The following is a 20,107-nucleotide window of genomic DNA, read 5'->3' as shown; positions in this document are numbered from 1 at the left end:
GCAAAAGGAGCCATTTGTTTTTTATTATTATTAATGGCATCCTCTTTTTTGACAGGTTCCAGACATCCTCGCCAATTCAGGCCACTTACGTGAGCTGGGAGCGAGGCATCTTGGCCTGGACCCTCACCTGACACCTCAGCTCTGGCTGAAGCTGAAAGGTCACTTCACCTCTTTGTCCCTGCTTCCCAACGCCAGTCCATGTATGGGAATCTACATGCTGGGGTTGGAAAGGTCAGAGACACTTAAGATCTGAAAAAAACCTTCAGACGATTGAACTTATGGGCTCTCAAACTTAGCTGTATACCAGAATCACCAGGAAGTTTAAAAATTATGGATGCTGGGCCTTCCCCAGAGGTCCTGATGTAATTGTCTGGGGGTGCAGCTCATGCACCTGGAGTCTAAAGAGCTCCCAAGGGATTCTAACACGCAACAGTGTTTGAGAACCACTGGCCTCACCCAGAATGCATTCTGCAGTTTCGTGGGATGGTGACAGGAGACTCTCCTGAATACTCACTGACCGCTCCCTCCACCCTCCTTCACCAAACTCTGCTTCTGAAATAAAACCAAGAAGGTCCAGTGGTCACTGGGACGAACTAGGCTAACAAACATTTTGTTTTGTTTTATGGGAGATTTCTCAGAGCCTTGAATGTAACAATGCACATTTTTCATCCCCACGTGCAGGGAGGAAAGCGCTTCCCACATTTATCGGACCCCTAATTTCACAGAGGGGCTAAGAGAACTAGCGATCCGGGGACCTGCAGATTCCTCTCCTTGGGAAATGCTGCTTCTCATCTAAGAAATGAGCCTCAAGGCTAAAACCTAGATGACAGGTTGATAGGTGCCGCAAACCACATGACACATCAATACTTATGTAACATGTGCACGTTCTGCACATGTATCTCAGAACTTAAAGTAAAATTAAAAAAAAAAGTTGACACTGAAAAAAAAAGAAATGAACCCCAAGTTGGTGGGTTCACATGCCTAGTGTGTTCCTAGCGTATCTCACACCCATGGCAGATCATTCATAACACCTTCCTCTTCTATGGAACAGCCCATTGTTTTCAGTAATAAACATGTAATCATCATCATTACCCATTTGATGATTTTTCTTTAGTTTGAAAAAGCAAACATTTTAAAAGAAGGATAAATTTCAATTTAAAAATATAATTCAAATTTAGTTAAGTATTTCGTGAACGAACTAAAATTTGCACTTACCGAACAAAAAATGTACACCTCACAATTCATACTATTTCACTTTTGTAAATTTTAAATAAAAACTCCAAGTAGTCACAGAGAATGACAGAATCGAAGTAACCCAGGTTCTGTGTTTTGTCTTTATAATCCCTTGCTATCGTTGTTTATTCCAAATCCACTGTTTAGGAGTCTATAGCACCATGGAACGGAAGATATAAATTGAGCTGATAGTGAGCTCAAATGGTACTAACCCATTGCAAACTTCTCCGAGAAACAAATGTATGTAGTATGTATTGAGTTCACATGGGTCTCAGCCCCACTGTGTAACTGGGAATTTTAAAAATTAACTTCCAAGTTAATTGAATAAATACATTTAATAAATAAATTTAATATTTATTTAAAGATACATAATAAAAAATGCCAACTTGAAGCACATGCATATGTTTATTAATTCATCTATTTATTAAAATCAATTGCTTAGAACTTAGATCAATTGACTCGAGGGGGAGAAGCATTTTATCAGTGCTTTTGCTTAGCATGGATGGTGGGTGGTGATAATAAAAAGCAGACTGACTTTAGTTAGTTTTATTATTGTATAGAATTCTCTACAGACAATGTGCCTCCTCACTGCTTACCCCAGGGGCAGATTACTCCCACCATTTCATCTTCGTACATCACTGGTTCAAGGTTAACCAAGGTCACAAAATCTAGCAGTGGAAGTTGAAACTAACACCCAGGTCTCTTGATTTCCGAATCAGTGCCTTTCTGTGTACAACATGCTGTGAATAATATATTTGTTTCTGAAAAGGGCTCAGAAACATTAGGTGAAACTTCCAAACCACTCTATAATTAACAATCACAGCAACACAATTGGAAATATCAGAGTCAGCCAAAATGTCTATTAGTCCATTTGGTTCAGTGTGTATTGAGTTTCAGATCATTTCAGCCCAGAGGTCTGGGTGACATATGTCCCTTCGGAAAATAGAGATTGCTGTCGCTTTAATAAGGAGAAAATTGTTATTTCATTTTATTAACAAGATGCTTGTATCATACTGAAAAATTCATTGTCTGTGTTCAGCTTGAATGTTATATTCATTATGTTTCCTAATCTGTGTGATTACTACCTGTGTAATTTGGTATCTGGCATCTGCTATTGGAATTCTTTCAACCCATTATATTTCCCATCTTTTTGAAATGGAGGATAAGATTGGGACATGGAAAATTGCTGCACACCGCCTAAGGCAAACTGCAACCAGCCGGCAGCTGGAGCAGCAAAGGATGCGACGTCACAGGGCAGCTGAGAGAGGTGGCCTCCAGGTCTATGGTCTGCTGTGACAGCCCTGGGTAGGAAACGGAGTTGGCCAGTTTTCTAACCTGGGGGATTGGCCATTCCCAGATTATCTTCAATAACTCAGACTGGCATTATCCGTTCTAAGAAATTATTAGGATAAAATGTGTGGGCTCTAAGTGGGCAGTGCACTGCTAGCAAATTGTTACTTGGGATACCAAGTGTGAAATGTGGGTATTGGAAAAACAACAACAAACTAGCAGCAAATTATTTTTAGATAAATATTAAGTGCACACATACAAATAACAGAACAAAAAAAGATGCAAGCTATTCTTTACTTTTCTCTCCATTCTAACTACACACAGCCATTTAATTTAACAGGTAAAAGAGTCAGGTGCTACATCATAGTGGAAAGAGAATGAGTATTGAAATCAGGCATACCTAGGTATAAATACTAAGTCCGACCCACACTCAGAGCAGATTTAAAAGGGAGAATAGAATATCTACAGTAGTTTCGACTTATCTGCAGTTTTGCTTTCTGAGGTTTCAGCTACTCACAGTCAATTGTGTCCAAAAATATTAAGATGTTTTGAGAGAGAAGCAGAGAGAGAGACAACACAGCTACATAACTTTTTTTAGTATATTGTTATAATTGTTCTATTTTATTATTATTGTTGCTAATTTCTTACCGTGCATGATTTATAATTTAATCTTTATCATAGATATGTCTGTATAGGAAAAAACAACAGATATAGGGTTCAGTACTATCCACAGTTTCAGGCATCTACTGGAAGTGTTGTGGATAAGTGGGAACACTGTACCTCATAAAGCTGTTATTAAATTAATTTATATTAAATCCTATATGATTATGTATGTAACATGTCTATTCAGACCATGGATCATAGTTCTCAATAAGTGATTAGAATTATTTATCTTATTTTTGCATCCCAGAGACAAATGGGGCATCAATTCCAGAGTACCTGCTTGACATTTCATTGTCTTGTGTAGATTGGATTTAAAAATTCCCGGGCTAGGTGCGGTGGCTCACGCCTGTAATCCCAGCCCTTTGGGAGGCCAAGGAGGGTGGATCACGAGATCAGGAGTTTGAGACCAGCCTGGCCAATATGGTGAATCCGTTTCTACTAAAAATACAAAATATTAGCCAGGCACGGTGGCAGGTGCCTGTAGTCCCAGCTACTTGGGAGGCTGAGGCAGGAGAATTGCTTAAACCCGGGAGGTGGAGGCTGCAGTGAGCTGAGATCGTACCACTGACTCCAGCCTGGGTGACAGAGCAAGACTCCGTCTCAAAAAAAAAAAAAAAAAAAAAATGCCCCCCAATCAATGCCTTCTGCCTACCCCTAAGATGCTGTTAATGTTGTGTCAGAGGTTACTCTGGCAATGGGACTGGAATGCAGGCACTTGAACTGTCCAGACCTGGATTTCAACCATGCTTTGCCTTGTCCTATTCACATAACCTTGAGAAAGTTTCTTAATCTCTTTCAGCCTGAGGTTTTTTTCCCCTTTGAACAATGGAGAGAATGCAGGCATCTACCTTATTAAGTTCTGACAAGGAATAAGTGAATTAATCCATGGGAATTGCTCAGTGAAGTACCTGGCATGTATATGTTGGCTGTCATTTAATGTATGATGTGATTTTAATGGCTGGGATTTTTCTTTTAAATAACTGGTTCATCTCCTAAGGGTGGCCAAATAGGTTCTCTTCTATCCTCTGTTTATTTTTGTTGTCACAATCCCCATAGTCCCTGAAATTCCTGGTATAAGAATGCCTGCATTTCCTCTTCTTCGTGTCCAGGTGTCTACTCTTCCTGCATGCCCTTGCCATCATCCCTCCTGTGTACCTGCTTTCCATGCAAAACCAGGATTTGCCTTTCATGAGTTCCCAGATTCGTAACAAATGTTGGGATAAACAGGGAGTATTACTTTTCCTCCATATCAAAATCACAATCTCCTATTCCCCAAGCCCTCTGCAAATGTGAAACCCTGTGGAGCCAAAGTCTGGTTACACCATGAGGACCAGATGTGGCCTTGTCCCTCCTTGAGACCATCAGGTACAGGTGAAGCCTGCACGGAGGAGCCTCTGCTGGGGCTGAAGATCTTGCTCCAGCCTGACCCTCACTGGGAGACCTGCCCCTTCACAGGGCAGCCACCCTGCTGCATGGGTCCATGCTCTAATCTCCCACCTCCTTCTGTCCTCAGGAAGAGGTTGGAAGGGGACACGTTCATGATCTTTGCTAAGAACAGACCTTTCAGAGAGTTTGTGAAGGGTCAACCATATGGCCCTTTCATTCATCTGCAGCGCCTTCCCTCATCATGCCCAGATCAGCCTGAGGAGGTGGCCAAAATGGATCCTCGGGAGAAGATAGAGAAAATTTCAGATGGGGTTCTAGCACTTAACTAGCTGCATGACTCGGAACAGGCTCTTTAAACTCTCTGAGTCTCAGTTTCCTTAGCTGCAAAGCAGGGATAATAATGTCACATACTTTGTAGAGCTGTTTTGATAATTAAATTAATAATGTATATCTTGTTTCTTGGTACAATGCCCAGAAACATAGAAGGAACTTGGTAACTGTGAGCTTCCTTCCATTATACTCCTATCTTTTATGCTAGAGACACATTTTTTTTTCACACGTTAGTATTTCTGAGATTGGTTTGTGTCTTATAATCAATGATGTCTTATGATAAAATACCATGAAAAACTACCATTTATTGTCTCCTATGCCTACTGCCTATAAATAATTTTCATTGAGTTATTTTATTTGACCCTCCCAATAACTTGAGGATGTAAGTACTATTCACTCTTCCTTACAGACGAGGAAGCTGAGGTTCACAGTGGTCACGTAGCTGGTGAGAGGTGGAGACAGGACTGACTCTAAAGCCAATGATCTTGACAGCCCTCAATCACCCATGACAGAGTCACCAAACATTGTAAAGCAGGGGAGATTTTTCTTTGCCAAGCTCTCACCTCTTTCACTAAAGCTCACCTATCTCCTCCTAGCATTTCCACCAATCTGATCATCTGAAGCTAAGAAGCCCATTGCAGACACTCCACACACTCCCAAAACAATCTCGGTTTCCTGTTACTCATCCAACTCCATTGGCCTCATGTCCTAGAATTAACTGACTGTCACATATAGTCATTACTCATTTAGATGTTATGAGTGAAAATATGTAAGAATAACAGAGTATTCATATGGCACTCATCGTGTATCAGACACTGTTCTGAGCCCTTAGCATAAAACTCATTCTACCTCACAACAACCTTATGAACTGGGTACAACTAATAGTCCAGTTTCACAGAAGAGGAAGCCAAGGCACAGAAAGATTAAGTGACTTGCCCAGATTGCACAGTTGACAATTGGTGGAGCCAGGATTGTACCCACATCATCTACTTCAGGTTCCATACAGGCTGTCTTTCTATCCCTTCTGAAAAGAGGGATCCTAGGGATATAACACAACCAAATACATTAATCTTCTAAAGAAGTAGTTTTCAGGCATGAGACAGGTTTTTCCAGAGCCCTTGTCTTGTACTTTAAATGGTTTTTTGAGGCAAGGATCTGTATCTTTTAGCCAGTGACATGTCTGTCAATTTCTCTGTGGCATCCCACGAGACTGGGAATAACTTCAGGGCAGGGACCACATCTAGGATATCTTTTGCATCTCTAGCACCTCACCCAGGGCCCCTTTCTAGTTCAGTCTCCTGGACAATTGTGACAATAGTTCAAGCTCCTGGACAATTGAGATAATTTTTGTCTCCTGGACAATTGTGACCAAAGGCTAATTTTTTCCCTCCCCTACCTCTCATCAGCCCCTGCCTCAAAACATCATGCTTAATGTTTCTTACAAAAGATATTAAGATGTGAAGCTGATCATACCACTCTCCTCTTTAAATTCCTCATAGCCTATAAGTTTCTCCAATTGTGTTCCATAGAACACTACTGCTCTGTGAAATACAGGATTTCAGTGGAGAACAAAAACACCACACACAGATGGATTTTTTGTGACGTTTACCAATATACAAAGAATTACAACATTAAGCACATTTATATAGTTATTATCATGCAGCTGGTTACCTTTAAGACACGTCCATGCTTTAAAGTGCAAAATCACATTGCAATCACATGCCAGAGGTTTAATCTAAGCATAGATGTTCAGGCAGCATTTGCATACTTATATTGGAGATTATCAACCTGATACTTGCAGATCTGTTACACACCTTGTCTCAAAAATTCAATATATACTTGTGATATTATCTAGTAATTACTATATATGAAAGCTCTCCAACAGAACTTTCTGTGATAATGGGAATTTTCTATATCTGTACCATCCAATATGGTAGCCATCAGCCACATGTGGCTATTGAGCACTTGAATGTAGCCAACGCAACTGAAGAGCTGCATTTTAAATACTACTGGATTTTGATTGATTGAAATTTCAATAGCTATATGTGGCAGGTGACTATCATATCAGACAGCACAGCTCTATATTGACTGTGTCGATCTATCTGATATTTCTTGCAGTGACTGATTTAGCTGAGTGACCACTATCTCCTGTGTCCTTTAGTCCAAGCTGGTGTTCCCTTGACACACCAGCTTCATCTCAAGTTTTTTCTGCTTTGCTTTAGTCATGTTGAAGCCCCTCTTGTTCTTCTTGTATACTCTGCTATTGCTTTCCGTGTTGCCTTTGCTCGCTTCCATACCTGCCTTTTCTTCCCTGACTCATCTTTGAGGTTCATCTCAGGCCTCTAGGTTGGCTCCCATCATCATGGTACTTCCACTTTTGGCTGTGTGTATCTCCAGCTGTTAGCAGAATTCCTGTTTAGTCTCATTGATAATATCATTATCTATATATCTATATATGAAAAGCATTTCTTTTGTGGCACTCTTTACAATGTTGGGTTTTTTGTCAAGCATCTTTCTTAGATGAAGAGTGACAAAGTATTAAAAATGATAACAATCTTCATTCTCTGTGATTTGCCCTTAGTGCCTCAGAGCAGAAGAGCAGTGGCATATACCAGGTGTTAGTTATCTATCAGTGTGTAACAAATTACTCCAAAACTTAGCAGGGTAAAAAAAACAAACCTTTATGATTACACAGTGTCTGTGAGTGAGAAACCTGGGAGCAACTTGGCCAGCTAGTTCTGGCTCACAGTGTCCCATGAGGTTCACATTGTCCTGTCCGCTGGGGCTGTAGTCATCTGAGGGTCTGGCTGGAGAAGCATCTGCTTCCAGAGCCCATTCATGTGACTGTTGGAAGGTATTCACTCTTCACTGTCTATTGACTGGAGAACTCAGTTCCTCACCATGGCAGCCTCTTGATAGACTGCCCAACTGACCTCACAACATGCAAGCTCACTCTCCATAGAGTGAGTGATTAGAGAGCGAGCCCTGGATGTAGATGTCCCAGAAGTGACATGCCTCCCTTTTTACCACCTTCTATTGATCAAACAGAGCAACCTGGTACAGTGTGAGAGAGCCTGCAATGGGTATGGATATGAAAGAGTAGAGACCTTGGAGGCTGGTTACTATCCACCTTAATGGCACTATTGCAGCAGGATTCTCACTGAAGTGCCCCTGAACCCAGTAAAGGTGGTAGAATCCATTGGTAAGAATGCACCCCAGTGTTTCCCCAGGTGTCAGGCCCTCAGCAACCAACTCTCACAGAACTTTCTTGTGTGTGGACACCGATGAGGAAACTCTCAGGCAGAGGTAGAACTGGGCTTGGATCTCCAGCCTGTCCTTCCTCTCATCCTTGTCACCAGTGGACTGTGACTGGGCAAAGCAACCCTGCTCTGGTTTTCCCTTGACTATTTCACAAAGGCAACCCTCTAGTTTCCTCATCCATTAAATGGATATGCTCATACTTCCTGAGTTACCTAACAGGACTGGTGTGGACCCACAGAGAGAATTTAGTAGACGTATCTCGTAACCTGCCCAGCATTTGATATGTATATGGTGAAACCTTGGGGGCCTAAGACACTCATAGTGAAGTCCACCCTTCTGTCTTCTTCTTCCTCACACCTGCTTTCCTCCATCATGTGCTCTCCGCAGGGCCACACATTGCTTCTACTTGAACAAATCTGACCAGCTGTTTTCTTTTGGTGTCTTTTTATTGCAGCTAAAATTCCAAAAGCTGTGGGGGGAAGCTGCTGAAAACACCACAGGCCCTGGGCCTCACTTCAAAGTGGCTTTCATCATTCTTCACACGCTGTTTTCAGAACCCTCCTCTGCTCTCTCCCGGGAACCAAATTCTCGTGGAGATTTTCCTCAGTGATATCACTATTTACAGAACTCTGGCCCTGGACATCATGTTTCTATCTGATTTGTACTTGTCCACATGGCTCATAAAGTTTATAAGGGGGTTTGAGAGCTTTTCCTTGCTCATAAATCTTTCCCTACAGTCTCCCTCTAGGAGTGGGAAAGAGAGAGGCAGGAATGAGAGAGGAGGGTGCGTGAGATCGGAGGGAGAGCATCAGGCTCTCTTCTTTGAGCGTTTCCTGTTCATTTCCCTCCTGTGGCATCAGTTGTATAGTAGAATGAAGAAGGAGCACATGAGGCCCCAGAAGGTGACCATGCTGGGCAGAGAAATTAAATATTTGGAATCTTCCTCTCATCATCTGTTAAGTGGGGATAATCATAGTGCCTACTCATCAGGTTGTCCTGAGGATTAAAAAAGACGCTTAAAGCATTCAGCTTGGGGCATAGAAATTAGCAAAAAATACAATACATTTTAATTTTTAAAAAAAGTGACCAGGATCTTCTGTGTTATCCATCCACTGGGTTGACTCTCTCCCAGGTATCCTAAAATGATCTTCCTAGCTGACTCGAGTTGTTCTCACTCTGAAAACGTGGCTGCTCAGAACTTCTCCCCTCAATGGGCAATCTGCTAGCCTCAAGCCCTTAATAAGCATTGGTGTAAAAGTAGCTCTTTACAAGCATAATATTTTGCATTTTTAAAGATGAGATTAATTCAATTTTAAAGTAGATCTGCTATTGCATATTCTCCATGGATAGTTATGTGAATATTTCTGAATTTTAGGAGGAAAAATTTTGAAACTTAGTGAATATTTCATATCGACCTTCCCCCTGCCCCCACCCCGCTTGAAATAGGAAATGTTGACAGGCCAGCAGAGGTACACTGGAAGAATAATAGATCAATAACAATTCACCACTGGTCACACAAATTCCCCTGGCAGTTTCAGCCAACTAGGGTTCAAGAAAGTCATTACAGGATGTGTCTACCCAGGCAAGGCAAGGGAGAAAAGATTGTGAAATTATGTTTTGAATTGCCTCAAACTATCAAAATAGGTAATCTGGAATAAAAAAAGAAATTTGATTCTTGAATTATTTACAATCTTGAGGATGTTCTCATCTCTGAAATCCAGCCCCACACCTCCTCCCCAAAATTGCCATTGTTTTCCATGATGCAGCCACAGTGATCTTTTAAAAATGCAAATTCTGAGTATCTAATCCTGTTCATAAACCTTCAATGACCTTTTGTTGTCCTTAGGTAAAACCAAACAACTGAACATGGCCTTTATGCCCCAGCAGGACTGGGCCTCATCTACCTCCCCAGTCACACTGCAAAGCCCATCTGAGTTCCTTCCCACTTCCAAGCCTCACATGCCTTCCCCTCTGTCTGCAAGTTCTTCTTCTTTCTCCCTGTGTCTAATTAGCTCCTACTCACCCTTGAGATTTAACCTGTATACTACTCATTCCAGAAGCCCTCCTGACACTCCCCCACCTGCCTAGACCACTTGGACTGGCTAGGATACCTTAGTTACATGCTGTATTCAGCTTAGCGTCCTTTCTCCAGCCATCATTATATGATCCATTGTGTATTTATTTGTATAATGTTTGTCTCTCCTTCCAGAATGTGCTTTATTTGAGAACAGGGGCTTGGTCTTCTTTATCCTCTCAGCACCTTGAACAGTGCCCAGAGCCAACTAGGTGCTCAATAAACATGCTGTTCCATGAATGTCTAAGGCCCAATATCAGCAGCTATCCAACCATTTCTCCATCATGAAAGGCCTTGATGAACAGAATGTGATCTGCATCAGAATACCACCTGATGGATCCAGAAAGTTCCCCAGATTTCCTAGAGTAATTGAATCACAACCTTTTAGCAATTGAAAAGATGCTCAATTTTATTAAACCCCCTCATTTTAAAGATGAGGAAACCAATGCACAACAAGGTTAAAGTCACTCAACTGCTTAACTACAGAGGCTAGGATGCAGTCTTCAAATTCTCCATCATGCACACTTCCTAATAAGCTAGTAGATCCTCAAAATGCCAAATAAATGCACAGTTCACACATAACTGTAATAGTGCATTTTGTGTATTGCCACCCCCGCCCCCAACCCCCATCACTTGGCCAGCACCTGTCCCTCCCTGAGAAGAGAAGACGCAAGCCTTCATTACATTGTCACTCTCCCCTATTCTGACACCACGCAGGCCCTTGCTTTGAACTCTGCGTTGCCATGGCAACTGCTCTTCACGAACATCAACATCACTGGCCACAATGGCCTATGCTGAGGTGGATGGCTGCCAAGCAAATCATAGGCAATTTCTTTCTTTCTTTTTTTTTTAAGTCAAGAAGGCCGAAATCCTCAGATCAAGTTCAAATTATTTGGAGGATGTGTGTGTCAGGGATACTTAGCATCAGTTTCGATGGGAAGGCAGATAAAAGCTTGATTTAGGATGAGGATAGGGGAGGCACAGGTCAGTTCAGCTTCAGAGCTTGCAGAGTTCTTCCAGAAGCTCTTTGATGTGAAGTTGGAAGTTGCGTAATTCTTGCTAATTCTTGTTGGCGGTCCAGACACAAAGGCTGCTCAAACAATCTGGAGTGGCCAAACAGGCCGAGGGTGCTTGTTTTGTCCTTTCTTCCCCCCTACTCCCCTCCTCTTCATCTTTCCCAGCAGGCCAGGACCCAACACATAGGTTTTGTCTCAAGGAGAAAGGACCTTCGTGTCACAGGAGGAAATTTACAAGGCTGTCAGGCTTGGGATGTAGTAGGAGCTGCGAGGGGTTCTATGTATCAAGCAAGGTGGTCAACCTCGTTATAGAGACTGGCCGTGGGGCAGCCTAAGGTGAGTTCTGATTGCCTGGGATGGAGATCTCCCATCTCACAGAGAGAAACAAATGCCTTACAAATTGGTCACATCCCATTTAGCTCATATTAATTTCCATCACCGACCCCCAGGGCTAACAGGCAGTATTTTTCTTCCTTTTGTTTCTTCTCCCCATCCCCCAAGTGACCTCCTCTTTTCTTTTCTCTTTCATCCAATAGTGTCAGCCTGACTGTTTCTAGTTTGCTCAAATTTCATTTTCCTATTTAACTGTTGCGCCTGCCAGCCCCCAGATAGTTTGTGCAGTAAAACCCGTGCTACACATCCCCCTCACAGCCTGCTTTCCATCAGCTTTGCTGAAATCAAGTTGCTGGATCAGTCCCGTGTGTTAGCAGGGTAATAACTTTCCTCAGCTGGACAAAATAGTGCAGAGAGAGTGTTGCTTTTTCTGCTTCAAAGGCTTCAGAGATTCTTTTAACCACAAACATGAGAATAGAACGTAATGGATATACAAGAGTCCCACGATGGCAATCTCCCTGCTGGAAATGTTCATGAATTACCTGTAATTTACCTCAAAATGTACCATATGTTGGACTGCAAGATGCACTTTTCCTTTTTTACTGAAATGGGCTGCTATTCAGAACCCTTTTTTTTTTCCCTTCGACGTGGGACTAGATGTTGAGAATAGGTTGGGAGAAAATGCCCAATAGAAGCTTCACAAATTAAAGTTTGCACAGGTTATCATGTGAGTGTTTTGGCTTTGTTGAAAGGAAAGACAGTGAAATTAGGTGCAATTCTCTCCTTAATACACCATCAGCCCCATAGGGCCAGGATGGGAAGATTACCAACACTTTGGGAAGGGAGAAGGCATGAGTCACAAATTTGCCAGTTCCCTTCATGCATTTCCTGCAAGGGGACAGAAACGACAGGCCCCTCCATGGCTTGACTGGTACAAGGTTGGTGCACCAATCACAAGTCATGGCAAAACTGCAGTTACTTTTGCACCAACCTAATACGTAGTCGGGAGACTTGAAGAGTAGCTCTGCCAACACAGAGGAAGGGTCCCACATTCTAAGGTTACAGGGATCTGGGACATCTCTTTGCCTTCTGTGGTGTCCTAGACAGATTTGCCATGTGCTTCCTCCTCCAAGGTTACAGTGATGGCTAATTGCTGTGTATTTTTAAAGAGTATCCAAATTTTACTTCTTCAAATGAAATCTTTTAAATGGTATCAGAACGTGGCTTTTTAATCTCTTGGAATTTGAACAGATGCAGAAAGGGAAGCACAAACAATGGCAAACCTGATTTTCCACCTGGAGCAAAGGCCTTGTCACCAGTCATGCCACATCTGTGTTTTTGAAGGGAAATGTCATAATATTGCTAATCAATAGGAGGAGTGACAGGCCCATTTGTCAAGAATGAGCCAGCACTGCAACTGTTGTCCTTTGCATCTTTCTCTTGGGCTTTGCAAAGGGAAGCCCAGGGAACGGCCTGCTCTGTGTCTGGGGCAGCTACCTCCTGTGCCAGGGTCAATAGAGAGCCCCCTTGGGTGAGAATCGTGAGCCATCTCGCCAATGTTCTGCACAAGTGGGGCGGAATATGATGGCAAGGGCTGCAGAAGAAATATCGAGTTTCCAAGTGTGGCGTGCAAATGCAACCAGATGCTGTGCAAGGGGAAAAGGGTCTCCTGTATCAGGAAGTCTATTGACCTTTCATCTGGGGATTGTGGTTGTTTATGTGTTTCTTTTGAACTGCAGATGTTTCTTGCTGCTCTGTTGGTCAGAGGACAAGTAGGTCATCTCAAAGGAGTACTGAAGCGAAGGGGTAGATAGGATTGGTACTCACTGACAATTTTCATCTTTGCTCTGGAGGATAATGTAACCAGAGGGTGGAAAAGGGTGGCAGGGCAGTTTGCTCCCCATGCCCTGCTCCACGCTAGCTCCCTGGAGCTGATATAAACCCACATGGCAGGGGCTCACTACTGCAATCAGATTGGTCATGCATGGGGCCTGGGTGTGGGCTGAGGTGACAGGACTGAAATGCCCTTTCCCATCCCACCAAAATAATTTTTAAATTAGAAAATTAATCTTAATCGACTCTTGTATCTCCAGTTTTAGTTGATCCAGAATATTGTTATGGCTTTTCACGCTTGGGGAGGTCCCCCAAGAGCAGTAATTTTGTTTGATTGGTGCAAGGGAACAAAAGGTGATATTAATGAGGGAGACCTTTTAAAAACATTGGTGGCTTTCCTTGTCAAATTGCACTTTCCCCATTTACTCTTCTTGCCCTTTAGAGGAGGTGATGCTTTTGAAAATGACTCTTTTGGTCAAGGTACCCCCAGTTTTTGGTATTAGAAAGAAAATAACATCCAATTTAAGGACAGAGGTAATATTGATATTCTAGCATCAGTTACACATCTTTCAGAAAAATGTGAAACCAAAAAATATCTTGCCAATTAATGTTCCAACCCTGAGATCAGTGAATGGCTATCCAAATTAAAAAAAAAAAAAAAAAAACACTAGAAAAAATGCTTGATTAAAGGAAAGAATGAGTTTAAAATACTATGACATAGTATCTTCAAAATAAAGCACCCTGAAAATAACATTCCAGTCATGGAAATTTTGCAACTCCCCTGAAGGTACAAGTATTGAGTAATAAGACTGATACTTAAAACATACTGAAATACTCATGCAAATGGATACAGTTCTCTTCAAGGTAGTTTACTTGGCGGACAAATGCAACCCTAGGAATGCTGCCTCTGTTCTGCTGGAAATACTTTTGGAGAGTCTCTAGAATTCAGAGTCAGCTGCACAATCTTGAATAGCTTCAGTAGTGAGAAGTTCTTGTTTTTAAGGGTGATTGGATTCATTTTTCACATCTATAAGTCATTCCAAAAGTTTGGGAGTTACACTGGGAATAAGAAATAAGTTACCATGGTTGGGGTCAACAATAGGATGTGGGTGCAGTAATAAGGTTTAGGAGACTGCCTCAGAAGATGCTCAAAGTGCAGCCTGAGCCATGATCAAGGGAGGTTTTGCAGAGCAGGAACCTAGCCTTCCACAGGGGGAGCCAGTGCGTGTGCAGTACCTGGTTTGGGCACCTCAGGTGATTTTGAGTTTCCTTTGTTTTATTGGGTCCTCATGACATCTTTTGAGGCAGGTGTTTTCATCCATGGAATGGTAACTCTCATTTTGTGGAACAAATTCTAAGTTTGTTCAAACAAAATCCTTATTGATTCTGATGTAATGAAAGACCACAGGCTCTGGAGCAGACACAAGTGAATGTGACACCCAGATCTGCCACTTACAGGCTGTGTGATCCTGGATCAGTCATATAATCTCTCTGTGTGGCTCAGTTTTCTCATCTGTAAAATGGGTTATGGTGGAGTACTAAGTTAAATTAGATGAGATAGTACAGACAAAACACCCCAAACAATGTTGCCATATAGCAGGCATTCTGTTTACATTATTTCCCATCTCTGTTGCTTTCATATTTGAGGAGAAAAGCTGATATCCACAGGCAGGGATAAAATGGTGAATAATCCCAATGTCAGCCTGACAGTGACCTAGAAATGTAGTAGAAGGTACTGGACATTTATCTTAACAGTGAAATATCAGAGTGAAGGACACTACAGCTTGTAGAAATGGCTCAGAATGACCTTCCTTTCCTCACTTGGCTGTTCTGGCTCCATTTATTTAAAGCTATCACTTGGCAGCATTTCCTCTTACCCCCTAATCACTGCCTCACTCCTTCCCTTGCTTCCCATTACAGAAGCCTCAGGTAGCCTCGCTTTGCCTCCTGAGCAGAGAATTTCCAGGCCAAAGATTTCTTTCCTGCTATATCAGACCCAACAACATTAAACTACAAAAGAAAATTTCCGAGATTATGGGCTAGAGAGTGGTAGGAAATGAAGACTATTGGTCAAGGCAGAATGGATGCCAAGGGACATTCCAGTTCTTCTTCTGGCATTTTCTTCTTTGAGTTTTTGTCTTCACATTTGAAAAACTTTCTAAATCTAATTTTCTTCCGGATTATAGAAAATGGTCAGTTAGTCTAACACAATTGAAGGTGCCTTCAGGGTGGCCCTTCTGTCTGTCTAAGCTCTCCTGGCACATAGGGCTTCCAGTGGGTGACTATTGGACAAGATGGCACTTGTGCCTCTGATAACTGCTGTGTCAAATGGCTTCCTGTGATGGGGAGCAACAGTGTATATGCTGACTACAGATCTTTTCTAGAACCTGGAAGAATATTCTCAAGTGGTTGTCTGTGTGGTCCTCTCTCCTAATGGAATTCTTACCCACAGGAAAACTCTACTAATGTGTCAATACACTGCTGAGAAAACACCTCAGAGTTTTCTATGACATGTAATCTTTCTGATAGGGAAATGAACTAAAGTTGCCAACTTTTTCCATTCACAGAACCCTCACTAAACAAGTGGTAAATATTGTATTGTCAAGCAATAGGCCATTGGATGTAGAAAAGATCTGGCTTAGGGAAAGAAATGTGGGTGATCTAATGTTCTGTGTACTTTCTAAGTTAATGAGGAAAAAAATCTCCTGGAGTTAAAGTTATGTAAAAGTTGGTGGCATGATATGCTGGATAAACACACGCACATTTCAACTTTCGAGTCAGATGAACCTAGATTTAAATCTCAACACTACTTACTGTAATACAAATCTCACTTTCCCTTTTTGTAATATTAGGAAACTAATGCCTACCTATAAATGGGGACCCAAACTATCTCCATTGGGGTGTTAGGCTGTATGAACCACCACGTTGTAATAATCATCTACTTTCCCTTAGGGTGTCCTATAAAATATGGGAAATTGTATTAAAACCATGGTGCCAATTTGCAAAGTCTGAAAGAGAAACTGTCACGGTTATAGAGTTTACTGTTACAAAATTCTTTAGAAAACTAAGTTAAAAGAAAGTGGGTTTAAACCTGTAGAACTAACAAGAGATTTTACAAGAAGTTGCTATTATTTGGAAACATGTAGCTTGCGTAAAAAACCTTAAAAAATGGGATCTGTATTTGTTTTATTCTTAAGTGGAAAGAAAATCTCTAAAAGGTTTTTACTAGAGGACTTTTAAAAAATGAAGTTTAACTGGAAAAAAAAAAAATGGGCTAGGAAGTCAGAGAAATGTGGATTTAGCCCCAGGCTATGCTCTGGCCCTTTCCATCAGTGAGAGTAGGGCTTGCTGGTATTAAATTGATTCCTGGGGCTCCCTTATTATATCCACAAAGGCTGCACCTCAAGGAGAACAAAACAGTGGCCCTAATGTCAGCTAGAGGGCTAGAGGGCTTGTTAAAAGCACATCTACTTTCCTTCCACCCATGTTTGTTTTTATTCCAAATCATCTCCCAATGTTGGATCCTACAGCTGTTCAGATGACCCTGCTCTCTGCCACCAAGCAGACCCCCTTCCCTAACTAGTGAGGAGGTGAGGCGTAAGCTCTCGGATTTGATTTCACCCAACCACATCTCTATCTTTTCTGACTTATCAACAAGGCTGTGCCCACAGTGTTCAAACTTTGCTGCAGATTCTAATCATTTGGGGGTTCTTTTGAAGTCCCAAGGCCAGGTCATACCCCATAGCAATTAAGTCAGACTTTTGGGCAACGGCAGAGACGGGATGAGTGTTTTTAAATAACCAAAGGTGATTCCAATGTGCAGCAAAATTTGGGAACCATTGGACTGGGCTTTACAAACCTCAAGAGGCTTGTGAACATATTTAAAACATCTGGCACATGATTGATGTTTAATAAATGATAGCTCCCCTTGCTATTAGTAAGAACATTTGGTTATAGTGATAATGACAATGATAATAATAATAGTAGGCCATTACACATTTGGGGCCCTTCAGTTTACTCTTGCACCCATTGTTTGTTCTAACCCTCCCCATTCTCCCATGAGATGAACATAAGCACATGAGTGCTATGTCTTCCATCTTGCAGGTGAGGAAACTGAGGCTTAGAAAGGGTAAGTGACTTTCTCAAACAGAGTGTTACCTAGAGCTGGGCCTTATGATGCCATCTCCAGTGCACTCCCCACTATTCAACACTGCTTCTGTATTCAAAGAGCTTCCATCAGGTGGGGAAAGACATATTCATTTATGTAAGTGATAAGAATGCACAGTAGGCAAAACACCCCAAGTTACTAATTAGTTGAGATTATATGCAGAAAGCCAAATGGGGATCCAAACTCACTGTCAGCTACCTAATGATGTAGCAGATTGGAGAAGGTGCAGGGCCTGCTCTTCCCTGAACCTGGCCCATAGACCAGACACCCTTGACTTCCCCATGCAGACAAGCAGGAAAAGCAGAGCAGATAGAGAATAGACCTGGCCTTCCAGGGCCTGACTCTGCTCCATCTATGTGCTGCATGGTCCATATGCTGCAACTATGAGGAAGTGCAAGGTGAGTCCATCATGCCCAAATGCCAGGGATAGGTAGGTTGAATGACATCCCTGCATTCTCCCTAGATCCATGCAGGGTAACTAACAGTTTACCCTCCTCACTTCCTCCAGTCAGATAAGTCTTTCCCACCTTTGGGAGAGGGAAAGTGTGAAGGTTTAGGCAGGGACTAGAAAGATTGGTTTTCATACCATTCGCTCTCTTGTGGGATGAAATAGAATTAAGTGCACATGACAATGGGGAGATGGGATTCTTCCTGCAGGAGGCAGAATGTGAATACAAGCTATGTAAATGATAACAGAAGGAGGAGCTGTGAGTGTGGAGCCATGAAAAGAGCTGTGGTCAGGAGGAGGTTCCATGAGGGTTAAGAGTTGACTGGGGTCTTGAAGAAGAAGCTGGAACTCAACAAAGCCTTTCAAGAAATATCTTTTGATTCCCTAATCCGGGTTGTCAGGAGTGGTTTTGAGAGTCATGGGGATTGGTTGTAATTAATCTGCTATAGCTAATAGATTACTGAGTAAGCAGGCCCAAGTATAAATGCCTTATTGGGGATGGCAGTGGCAGCCCAAGAGCCCACAGTTATGCAGTAGATGCACGGTCTCGTTGAGCCAAGCTGGCTGAACACAACTTTGGAGAGATGCTACTTTTCATTTGTTTTTGAAATGGTGACTATAATGAATTTTGCAACTTTGAGAAAAAGAACTTATTATATCACCATATACTGGGACATCACCATGTTCTTTTAAATACAGCAACCATGGGGTTCAATCCTAGCCCTGATACTTTTTAGCTGTGTGATCTCAGATATGTTATATGTCTGCTCTACAACACAATTTTTTTCCAGTGAAGATAATAGTAGCCTCTGTTTCAAAGGGTTGTTTTGAAATTTAAATGACATAATACATGCATATAGAATCTAGCGCCTAATGGACAGTATGTGCTTAGTTAATGTAGTCATAGTGGTTATTTTATTATTATTACCAGGACTCTGAAATTCATTCTACTATGGAGATGCCTCTCAATGAGCTAGACTTGCCTCATGATCAAAAGACTTATCTTGTTTTGCTTTTGTCATCTTTAGATCTCAGAATTTTTTTCCTTGACCTCCAGGAGATTTGTCAGCTTGGATGTGAAGCTGAAGCAGGTCTTTCCCCCTTTATTAACATTCCATCCATCTTTCAAGTTCCATTCGGGGAAATTAGGAAACACCTTCTGGAGGAGCTGGCATTCATCTCTTCCCCTCAGCTCCCACAGGTCTTTATAATTTTATTATGGCATTTATCACATTCCCATCCTGTCCTGTAGTTACAGGCCATCTATCTCTTTCACCGCACAGTAACTTTCCTGAGGGGAAGAAGAACAATCCATTCATTTTGGAATCCCCCACAGCACAAAGCATAGTACCTGGCACACAGTAGATGCTCAGTAAATATTTGTTAGATTGGAATGATCACTTTTTTAAAAAAAGACTGCTGTTATATAATTATTCACCATCCCATTTGCCCACTGATTTTTCCAGCTGAGAAGGATAATTTTGGGGATTACCATGAAGCAAAGCCAAGTTCCATGAATCAAAGGTGGAGTGTTCATTACTCTTGGATGGAAATGGAATACAGAGCAATAAAATACTACAGCAACCACAATTAGCTGGCATTTATAGACCCCAACCCTGCCATGGTACTACCATGTGACCCCAAACAAGCTCTGAGCCTCCCTGAGGCCCCGTTTCTCTATTTGTAAAATGAAAGTGAAGATCTTTCTTTTTTACTTATAAATTTTTGTGATTTCTGGCTTCTTTCTTTAGATGTAAAGAAGAATTTTGCTATTGCTCTTTACACTTCCTTTCCCCCAAAACAATAAGTTGAATAGGCCAGAGTTTTGGTGTTTTCCCATCATCATTGTATCTCTGAAGCCTGGGACAGTACCTGGTTCATAGTAGCTGCCCTCCAAGAAATACTTGTTGAATAAATAAATGAACAAATAAATACATTCAGACATGATTTAGAAATGTTGTGATATAGTGCTTAGGAGTAATTATAGTCCTGGCCTCCCAAGAGTCCCCACTCCTAGAAGACACAAACGCAAAATGCAGAGGAAGCAGACATGCGAAATAAGATCTGGGCTC

This window comes from Piliocolobus tephrosceles, chromosome 8, assembly GCF_002776525.5.
Source record: "Piliocolobus tephrosceles isolate RC106 chromosome 8, ASM277652v3, whole genome shotgun sequence".
NCBI classification, from domain to species: domain Eukaryota; kingdom Metazoa; phylum Chordata; class Mammalia; order Primates; family Cercopithecidae; genus Piliocolobus; species Piliocolobus tephrosceles.
Note: the sequence above shows the minus strand (reverse complement) of the source record.